We start from the raw sequence: 11,884 nt of genomic DNA on the forward strand, positions 1-11,884 counted from the left end.
GCCCGTCCTCCTCCGCCCGTAAGCCCCCGCCCCCCTCTCTGCTCCTCCCTCCTTGCCCTCTCCCTGTCTACTCGATCCCCACTATATCCTTAGTAGAATTGGAGCTTTGTAGTTTACTAGTCTATCAGCCCTTTCTTGAAAAAATAAATTATAAAGTGAATTTCATCGATCATGTGCTCACAGATTGTGATTCATGTGCTCACAGAAAAATTAATAATTAAAATCAAATTACAATAGGGAGTCCCAGGTTTTGACCCCATGATACATGCTACATCTTGGGATTATTCCTCTTCTGAACAAACCATCATGTAGCATTTTCTAATCCTATTATGTTTACAGAAACCACACATTTTGTTTATAGATATGAAATGTCCTATCATTTCCTCTCCTTTTTGCTCCAGATGATTACAATGCTCTTCACACTGTAGTTGAGTGTCATGCCCACTGTAGAACTCTGAACATTTTTACTGATAACCTCTAAACAAGTTCTGATCTCAGAAACTTCATGAGTATATTCTATAAGATACTAATATTCTATAAGATATATTCTTTTTTTTCAAGTTCTTTCCTCATAGTTCTTCCACATTCATGGAACATATCAGGTAAATTTCAGCTACTCCAGCCATTCCTCTGGTTGCCTCCCTCGTCTCCACACTCAAGACAGGACGACCGACGGTCGACTCCCTCCGCTGCTGAACAGGACGTTGGTAATATGAACTCTCTCTTCTTCTCTCTGTTTACCAATTCTACTATTGTATAGAAACATCTTTATGTGATATGTCAACTTGTGAAGTTTGTGAACTACGAGAATTAGAAAGATTAGGGAAAGGAACTAGTTGATAAGAGGGATGCATGAGAAGCTAGCTACACTGCCATGAACTTTGTTTTTCCTTTTGACAAACACTCTTGTTAACATCAGGAATTAAAAATGCACCATAGAACAAGATATATAGATAGCTGAAACAAAGAGGTGTGCTTTGAAAGAAAAAAAATGTGCATCTGCTACTGTTTATAATTAACCCCCTCCCTCCCTAACTAACTAGAGTAATTAACAACACTAGCTAATTAACAATACTAGCCAGCTTGCTAGCTTGATGAGTCATCACCAGTTTCTCAAATCTTGTTTCCTCTGATGATCAATACATATGTTCAGAGATTAATATGCTAGCTTGATGAGTCATCACCAACCAATATGATGATCAAAGCTTGTCTATAATTGCTTCTATGTCTCTCTGTAATATGCTAGCTTGATTAACAATACATATGATGCAAATCAACCATTAGAGATTGTGGTTGGGATTTTATGGACTGTTCATTTTGGCTATTACATGTTACTGTGCTGGCTGGCTGGCTGGCCAGCGTCTTCTCTGACTTGTTTGCCTTTCCCACTGCTCACATGTGGTGCTAGTTTGCTGGGTTTTGCCTCCGACCATCGTGTCGTGATGATTTTGTAGGTACCCCGAGAGGCCCTTCAGTTTGCCGGAATGTCGATTAACTTTCGTTCCGGCAAATTCGGGTACTCCATATGTCCTATTTTCAGCAAAGGTCATGCTAAAAAAATTCGTGAATTTTAGCATGACTTCGCTAAAAATAGGACATATGGGGTACTTGCGACAAATGCATGGGTCGGGGTATCTTAGTACTTAATTAAGTAGGATCAACTGCCTCTTCTGTTATACATATAGAAGTGTGATATCAACTCATAGTTATTACTAATGTCAGTTGCTCATCATCGATAAACCCTAATCTGGAAGAGGAATCACTCATCCTAACCATTTGCTCTCAAAGTTACCACTTCACTTCACCACATTGTGGATTATCTTATTGGACCCAACAGAGATGATGTAGTTTTGAATTATGAACGTAGGAAATGTCATCATCGGACGACGAAAGTCTCCCGGGGGAGTGCGACTGGTGCCACGACGATCGAGGTCTGTGCAACAGGCCTCACCTGGACGATGATCGACGCTTCGCATTAAGTTCGAGGAGACCTTCGAAGTTGAAACGGTACGCAACGACGACAATTGTTTTTTTCATAATTAAGCATGACTTCAACTATTTCAACGTGTAATTTTCATCTTTTACAATTCGAGTATAGCTTATCCCATGCCATGCAAGACGCTATGTCTTGGAGAGGATGGATTTTGAAGACCATGAAATTTCTGAAACAAAGAAAATTCACCTAAGGACTCATCATGATGTGGATTTTGAAGTAAATCTATATAATTCTGGGAGCGTAACCCATTTTGGTTGCAAAAATTGGGAAGCATTTTGCAAGATGTATGGTTTTGATGAGGGTATGCTTGTCACCATGGATCTTGGTGATCCTAAAATCGAGCAAGACAATATGGACATTTGGGTCCTTGTTGATACGCCTCAAATTCTACCGCTATGTGAGTTTCTCAAACATAGTTATTAGCTAATTTATATTGTTTATTTCAAAATAGTTGGCAGCTTATTTTCATTGTTCAAAGAATGTGCGGGAGATGGTAGACAAAACCTACTACACCGATAGTTCCGAATTAACAACTTACAAGGAGAAAAATCATCTGGTCGGATTTTGTACTGACATTGAGAATTACAATATCTACAATCAAACTCCTCAACATTATGGTCAATACGTGCCACTAGTGCATGTGTTCAACTACGGTAACTACCATGGAGATACCCTGGTAAGATATTTTACTATTACGATATCCGTGCATCTTTTGCATACTTCTAAAACTAGTACATCATTGCTAACTATGAAGTTATTACTATGTTTTTCAACAGATAAGCTCAGAGAATTGTATGCCTTATTTGATGTATCAGAAAGGTAGCCTTAATGTTTTGAACATACAGCCAGGTCATCCACTGGGCACCTATACCGTTTGTGCTCACTTTTATCATTAGTTACCTTGCTGTTTTTATATTTTCAGATTACAAAAACATATATCTACCATCCATATTGCACTTGTATCACCATCTCTTCGCCGAACTAGTGCACCTATACAATTTACCATTGTATTGGGTGTGTTGGGGACACAAGAGGCTCTTTGTTATTTGGTTGCAGGGTTGCTTGAGAGAGACCATCTTCATCCTACGCCTCCTACGGATTGATAAACCTTAGGTCATCCACTTGAGGGAAATTTGCTACTGTCCTACAAACCTCTGCACTTGGAGGCCCTAAAAGAAGAAAGTTGTATAGTAAACATCAACCGCGTCCGCCACCCACTGCCCTCGCCCTGTGTGCACCGCCCCTTGCGTTGGTGGTCGGACCCGGTGTTTGCTCCATTGGGCATAGGCATCAGGTCTTGTAACAACCCCAGCCTAAAACCCTAGCCTTTCGCATTATATTTTGGATTGTAATGTAATTTTGGTTGGATAATTTATGGATTAAATTATTATTTTATTTTAAAACTTCTATAATTCACCTAAAATTATTTTACCAAGCATTTGAGTTGCCAATCTTATCAAGCATTTTGGTTTTCGATTATCCTTTTGCATCTTTGAAAAATATCAGGCATTTTTCTACTTCAAGTCCGTTCTCTAAACTCTGCCCAATTTTTTTGATGATTTTCCTATGCTCCTCCAAAAAAAATCATGTTTTTTCGACAGTCTCCACACCTAGCCCCAGTTCAAACCCATTTGAATTTAAATTCAAATGAGCTTGAATTTAAACCTTCAAATATGTCCCGTTCCATTTTTCCTGATTCACACACTTTTTTATAAAGAGCAGGAAAATTATCACATTGCACCAACTTGTCTTTTTTACCTCTGAACTTTTCCTTTTAGCTTTGTGTTTATTTGCACAGTCAGCTTGCGGATCCTCGCCGAGCAGAAACCACTGCAGATCTGCTTATCTTGTGGTGGCGTGCGTGCTGCTTATCTTGTTGTTGGATGCTGGATCACATCTCAAGACGTCGTGTATATATGTATGCGAGAATTGACCCCCAGGCTGCTCAATGTGATTGAATCAGAGCAACACGTCATGAAGATGGCCAAACACATCAAAGCCATCACAACCAGGTTTAGTTCTAGATACATTCCTTTTTGTCCATTTTAATGACAAGTTTTTTCGGACGGAGGGAGTAATAAACAACCAATCACCATACTTCTCTTTATTCTTGGGCCAGCCAAACTAAACCTGTTTCCTTTTCTCTCCATGCCAGACTTGGGGTGCCTCTTGTGTTCAAATCATAGTCAAGCTTTGATAAAGCAAACCGCACATCGTCGAAATCATTCCACGGTTCAAATCATAGTCAAGCTTTGATAAAGGTCCGTGCGACGAAATAATGTTACACCTTTTGTCTCTTCCGTATCTAACCTTTTCACCTCGCTATATCAGATCCTTGAAAAGGTGATACGGCCTTCCAGTGGTCACCGACGTGCATGAAAGCTGCCAGGTATGCATTTAATTCTATTAATCCTGTATATGCAAGGAAATTCTCATCTGTTTTGTTACCAAATTCTTCTGTGTCGCTCGCTTAATATTTCTGCATACTTAGCTGAGTCCATTAATTATGTTTCCTTCCTATGAAATGTTACTGTACCACAGGTACCATCACTTTTTCTTACAACATTTTTTTAAACCATGAACAGCTTTGAAACGCGAACATTTTTATAATTCCAAATTTCTATGGAAACACAAACAACTGTTGGAACGTGAACGTTTCTTGCAACTCCAGAAAAGAAATGGAAAAACAACAAACATTTTTGTAACAGAAGCATAAGACCATCATTTTTTGAAATTTTTGAAAAGAATATGAAAACGGGAACATTGATTGAATTCCAAACAAATTATAATAGATGAACATTTTTTGGAATCCAAATCATTTATCTAACAGTTGTGAAATTTTTGAATAAACACATTTTGAACAATGTTTGGAAAACACGAACTTTTTCTGAAATTCTTGATTTTTTCGAGAAATGACAAACATAATTTGAAGACATGTACATTTTTTTTAAAGTTATGAACATTTTCTTAATTTTTTGAACATTGACTAATAAATATGAATATTTTGAAATTTAGAAAATTGGTTTTAAAAATATTCGAAATATTGAAGGTTCAGTGGTCACTAAGGATGCTCAATAGGCGAGACCATAAGTTATTTGCTTCGCTCATTCTATCCATTTGGTTAACAACGTCATGCGACGAGTGTCAATTAGGAAATTCCATATGGTTCGGGAGTAGCGTCAAATAGATGGCAACACACACAGGAGACCGGCCGACTGGGCTGGCCCATTGACACTCGCAAAAACAGAAAATAATTCACCAATATGACAATTTTAAGTAACTATTTTTAATTATGATTTTTAAGTACTTTTTCCCTTCGAACCTAGCATGGATGGAAACCATGGGCATGCCCACGTGCTAGCAAAAGTTGGGATCGTTACAAGAATGTCCCAAAAAACACAATGCTCAATGGAGGGTGTCTGGATAGGCCATGAGCACGTTTTTCCTGAACATCCTGAAATGGCCCCAATTTTCTTCATGGCTTGTATGACCAATTGAAGGCACCATGCCAAGTTTCTTGGGTTTTCGAAAAGTTTTGCATTTTCTGGTGTTTTCTTTGTCAAAAAAGATCAGTAAATGATTGGACGTGTCGCAACCTGAATACGGTGTCGGAAATTGTTCAAACCTGGCATGTATGCCTACCTTGGGCATGCCCACCTGCATGGAAAATTAGGATCATTTCAAGAATGTCCAAATAGATCATGTTCAACGGAGAGTGTTCGGGTAGGCCAGAAAGGTCCGTCTGAGAGCACGTTGCTTCTCAACATCCTTTAATTGGCCCCAGTTTTTTCATGGCCTTTTATGTCTAATTCAAGGCACCGGTCCGAGTTGCCTGGGTTTCGACAAGTTTGCCTTTTCTAGAGTTTCCTCGGTCAAAAATGCCGATAAATGGCCGGAGGTGTCGCGACTTGCATACGGTGTCAGAAATCATTCAAACCTGGCATGGATGCATACCATGGGCATGCCCACCTACTTGCAAATGTTGGGTTCATTTCAAGAATGTCCAACAAACATTTTTGTTTCTTTTTAATAACCGAATTCAAATCAGGTTAGGTATTAAACCGTATAACTGAAAGAAAAAACTGAAATCTAGGCATCCAGTACGAGGCCCCCTCTCGCGTGTCACTCAACACCAAATGCTCAATCGCACGCGTGTGTCCAACCATGCAGGATACAAATGGCCCAGCGCATGCTTTGTTCCCCACGTGAGAGCTAAACCAGCTAAGCTATTGTGGATTTGAAATAAGTTCATCAATGCTGAAAAAATATTCATGTTTAAAATTTTCCAAAAAAGTCCAGCAAAAAGTTGAAAAATAAGCTTGAGAAATTGAAAAGGATTAAACAATTTGAGAACAAATTCATGATTTTTTTTCTATTTTAAAAGTTTCACACATTTGAAATAACAGGAACGAAAACAAAGGAAAAATAAAATAAAAAAGGAAAACAAACCAGAATAAAGCCCGTTTTAAAAAACATGAAAAACCGGCCTAAAACTTCACGAAGTTACATTTGCCACATAATAAGCCACAAAGAAAGCAAGTCAAGTTGTGTTCATAAAATTGTTCAGAAAGTTACTTGTTAAGTTTGCACGCTCCTCATATCTCTTTAAAATTATTGAAAATGTTGTTCAAAAGAATATACTTAATATTTTGAACTAACATATATCTTTTTTTGAAATGTTCATGCTTTTAAAAAATGTTGTTCAAATTTTCGAAATATGTCATGCTTATAAAAAAACTGAAATTTTCGAAAACTGTCGGATTTTAAAACATTATTTGATTTGTAAAATTTTATTCAGAATTTCCAACAAATGTTTGAATTTTTTTAAAAGGTACCTAAATTATGTATTAGTGTTAGTTCTTAAGTATGTGCACTCCTCGTTTTGCAGAAACATTAGTCAGCTTAACTGGTATGCCACTCACGGTTGTTGCAAGAGATATGTGGTTAGATTCCTAGCTAGTTTTTTTGTGATTTTTCACAGCCCGCGAAGAGGCGCGCTCCTTGGTGTTAGTTTCTAAGAGTTGACGTCATTTCTTTATACAGTCATTAGTTGGGTCAACTGGTGAGCCACTCAGGCTTGTTGCAAGAGGTCTGCGGTTCAAATCCTGGTATCTCCACTTGATTTGTTTTTCTTTTCAATTTTTACATCCTGTGAAGGGGCACGCTTACTACAGCCATCACCATTGGGCCCGGCGGGGGTTGGGTGTCGTATACGAAAAAAAAATCATCATTAACTAGAAAAAACAAAAAAAAACCATCTTACCTTTTATTATGAAGAGGTATAAACAGATCTCCACCGTTGATGTGTTTAGGGGGGTTGTATCAAAGAAGAAGTGACATTTGAATATGACATGTCTGAATCTAAAATATCTTTGTTTGAATATATTGCTAGGATTTTTGTGTTGAATTTGTACTGCTACATGCATTTATTGTGCCCTTTGTGTGTCCTTTGCTCTCAAGTGTAAGCCAAAGATGCTTTCTAACTATATAATTCACTAAATCAGTGTGAAGTTGTTGGAAGAGTTGCTGATATTATACAGATTCCAACTTTCCTCTGTCGCCGGGTACTAGATCAAGCATGAATCTTACCCTAATAATAAAAGGGCTATTGCTTCTGCCCGTACGTCATATAATTTACCTCCAAAGTTGCTACAAATTACCGAGTATGCCACCTATAAGTCAGAAAAAATGTTTCGTTTTTTTCATCGCAGGTCGTGCGCTAAATTTGGTTTATCAGCTAGCGAACCTCCCTTAACATCAGTAAAGATGTTGTAGCGTGGTGGCTAGAGCGCCACACATCTACCCAGGAGGTGCGGGTTTGAATCCAGTCGTCACCCCTTTTTAATTTTAATTTAGTTTTAGAAATTAAGAGAAACCACAAGGAGTACAAGACCTCTATATGAGGTAAACACGTTCCCTTTTTGCCAGTCATTATGTACCCTTGGCCTTTTTTTTGCGGGGAAAAGGGGTTGTATTGATTAAATAATAGTCACATTACAATCCCGTAGGATGAGGTCTAATATTTCATCAGGCCCTGATCCTAACCAAACTGCTGTCCGTTCCTCTAGACGACCAAAACGAGCAAGCAGATCGCTCGCTTGGTTCATTTCCCGGGAGATTTTGTTGACAACGAAACGCCTCCCTTGCTTCATGAGATGCTTCACGTGCTCGACTAGATGTACCCTTGGCCTTTTAATGTGGGAGCTCATGTACAAAGTTTTCTTTACCAGTTACTACACCCATGGTGCCAGGGCATGTTTTCTATGTGCCGCACTTCAACTAAAAGTCATCTCAAGTCAGAAAAGAATTTCTTTATTTCCATAGCTGAACTCGCGAACCATGATTTATCCGGAAAAAAAAATCATGCAACCTTGCAACCACAAAATATGAAGTTTTCCGTTTGTACTATCAAATATAAAAAAGTTCTATGTTTATTGCAATCCTCAAGAGAAAAAGTTACTGCCCGAGTGCACTTCTCTACTGCAGATTTGAGTTATTTTCTTAAAGTTCTATTAGTGTAACTCTTGATTTTCAACCTATTTTTGTCACTCATTTAGAATTTTAGTTCATATTAAAGATATGCAATCTTTGTTCCCACATATCTCGGTAAAGATTAAATTCAGCTTGACTGCAAATGCATTTTGCAGATACAATCGTCTCTCCCGTTGCAACGCACGGGTCTTTTTACTAGTCTGTTCTAATTTCAACATGCCTAATATAAGTATATGTGGCAACAGACTAACCTTCTAGTGGCTGTGGCTAAGACTGGGAAGATTATCAACATCAAGGAAGGGCAATTCTGTGCTCCGTCTGTAAGTTGCATTTCTATTTGGCAGTCTTCCCAAATCTGGAATGTAGTACTCCATCTTTTGATTCTTATAAGATGCGTTTGAGTTGGCACCTTGACAAAATTAAACTTTAACCATAAATTTCTTTTCCAATATATTGTTTGTACCTATCAAGAAAATTATGACAGCGTGGAAAGCACATTTAAACACGGGGCATATTTACTAAACCTTTATATTGTTTGACTATATATTGGTCAAACATTAGAAAGATACAATCTCATGTTTCATGGGCGCTTCATACGAATCAAAATAGGAGCACTATTGTTGCCACTATCTGCGTTATTGCTGGTGCCATTGTCTGTTTTAGCATTAGCCTAAAAAACTCATGCTTAGTTTGTTCAATAATGTCCTTTGTGTAGGGAAGTTTCACATCATGTGATTTCTTTCTCTATGAGATTGAATGGTCAGGCAAAGTTGAAGCTAATTGCGCTTGTTTGGACCTTTTATTCTACTCTTTATTAATCCAACATTAGAAACATGTGTGTGCTACTTAACAGGTTATGGCCAACTCTGCGGAGAAAATTAGACTTGCTGGAAATCAAAATGTGATGGTCTGTGAGCGAGGCACCATGTTTGGCCACAATTAAGTCATCTTTTGGCCTTTTTTTTGTACTGCCTGCTTCAGAAGTAAATAAATAAGAGAAAACACATAATATCATATTACATTATATGCTATGTAATTATCAGGAAACATATTGTACTGACTAGGGTATCCTGCTCTTTCTGGACACTCGGATATGATGTGGCATGGGGAATAATGATTGTTGTGAAGAAAAAATACATGAAAAGTGACATCTGAGGGCTAACTAGCTCTTCAAATGTCTCTGTGTCCCTAGCCATTTAGCATTTTAGCTTGTTTGAATTTACTAATAGCAGTACATACTAATAGTCATGTTGGGGCACCATGTAGTGCAGCTGCCCTAAAACCAAGTGAGCAATACAACCATTTGCCCGCTTTCCTTATTCAGGTTAAAGGAGAATCAGGCATTAGTCTTCCTGCAACATGCAACTTATGTTAGCAGATAACTGATTTGGCAGTATCTTGTTTTGTCTTCATTGCACACACAGATGATCTAATTGTTGATCCAAGAAACTTTGAGTGGCTGAGGGAAGCAAATTGCCCAGTTGTAAGTATTATCACCTTGCTTTTGTCCACAATTGCACAATCACATATTCAGGTTGGTTCTATTCATGAAAAGCTCTGCTTAGGTTATCATTGGTGTTCGGCCACAATAAAAAAAAGGTTATCATTGTTGACATTGGGTATATCCGGATGTCCAGTATTCATAATGGCGTGATATTTGCAAAAGATGGCATTAACCTATTTTGCAACATTTGAGCTCTATCATATAATGGAGGTAGTTGTTTTTTAGTGTCAATTAAGTGATTAAGCATCGAGCTTTTTTTCCCTCTAGGGGCACATTTGCCTTAATATGGCAGATGTAGTCTAGCTTTTGTGCTATTTTCTGTTGTTATTACTCGATAGTGGATTTGGGTTATTTAGAATGAACCAGATGATCGCCCTTTCAATAGTTGAATTGTACATTGAATTCTTGATCGTGTATGCTCAAATATCATGTTATGTGGTAACTATAAATGTACGATGAACGATGACATAGATCAGTGATAGAGAGGTATGCATTTTCAGGTAGCTGATGTAACACATGCTCTACAACAACCAGCTGGGGAAAAGGTATACTCACCCATTTCCAATATGCTTCTCTTGGTTTAGGGTTATTGTCCTCGCCGACATTTTTGCTCAACCTTACGCAAATTGTTCTTGTCTTCCTTTTTTTTTCCTTTGACAGAGTCATGTCGATTTGTGAATAACATCATGATGTTTAAATGTTGCCAATAGTTTACATGGAAAGTTGTGGCAGTTGACCAAATTCTTGATTAATTAAACCTCTTCCAAACTAACTGTCTCTTGAGGATTTTAATTTTGCTCGACCGGGCATTGATTCTGTTTTGTAAGCTTGATGGTGGTGGGGTTGCAAGTGGGGGCTTACGAGAACTCATACCATGCATCGCAAGGACTGCTGTTGCAGTTGGTGTTGATGGTATTTTCATGAAGGTAGGTCGATGAAGCTGCTATCATGTTGTTTTTTGCTCCTTGTACCTTCCATTTTTGTTATGATCCATAGAGACACAACAGTGTTTGTAAGATTATTTTCACAATCCTATGACAGGTACATGATGACCCCCTGAATTCACCGTGTGACGGGCCAACTCAATGGGTAACCTCTCCCATCACTGTAAGACATTTTCAATCATAACGTGTGATGATATGCTCACTTATTACTCTTAAGCATTTGTTTGTAGCCATTGCGCAATTAGGAGGAGGTGTTGGAAGAATTGATTGCGATCGCTGTAAGCGTTAGACATCCTTGCTTGGGTATGTATAGTGAGGCCAAACATCTCTCTAAGCGCTCACCGTTTTTCTTTCTCTTTGTGTGAAGCGGGTCACGAAAGGAAAGAAACCGCTCAGGATCTACTTGACTCCATTTAAGGAATGATTTGGCAGTGGATAGCAATAGGAAACCTTGTCGCTGCCAATATGGTGTATTAGTCTCTTTCCAAGCGTAGCATAGCAGTCACAGAGTTGCTGTTTTGAATCAGAGTCGATCCGAAAGTTTTGATTTGTGGTGTTTCAGTTGGAGAACATTTTGTTGAAATCGGACGGCAGGGTAAAGAAACACACAGGGTTGCATGACCATGATGATAGCAGCTTCCTCTATTTATCCCTGGTGATAAAACTGATACAGTTGTGGACAATGCTCCTTGAAAATCATAATGCCTATTAGGGGAACAAACAAACGAGTATGTTGCAACTTTTCTTAAAAGAAACTACACTAATCTACTATGAGGTAACGGCACAACATAAACGTGTTCAGCAGGAACGCTGGAAATTTGAATGGCCTTTCAAGCAACAGTTGCTACAACAATAATCTTACTACTCCCTCCGTCCCATAATATAAGAACGTTTTTGCCACTTGTGTAGTGTCAAAAACGTTCTTATATTATGGGACGGAGGAAGTAG

General features: G+C 38.4%; 1 pseudogene; it reads left to right on the forward strand.

The window, feature by feature from the left end:
• Window positions 1-11,360, forward strand: part of LOC119352598 — a 24,292-nt pseudogene extending 12,932 nt beyond the window's left edge.
• Window positions 11,361-11,884: the final 524 nt, after the last annotated feature.

The sequence above is a fragment of the Triticum dicoccoides genome, chromosome 2A (genome assembly GCF_002162155.2).
Source record: "Triticum dicoccoides isolate Atlit2015 ecotype Zavitan chromosome 2A, WEW_v2.0, whole genome shotgun sequence".
Classification (NCBI taxonomy): domain Eukaryota; kingdom Viridiplantae; phylum Streptophyta; class Magnoliopsida; order Poales; family Poaceae; genus Triticum; species Triticum dicoccoides.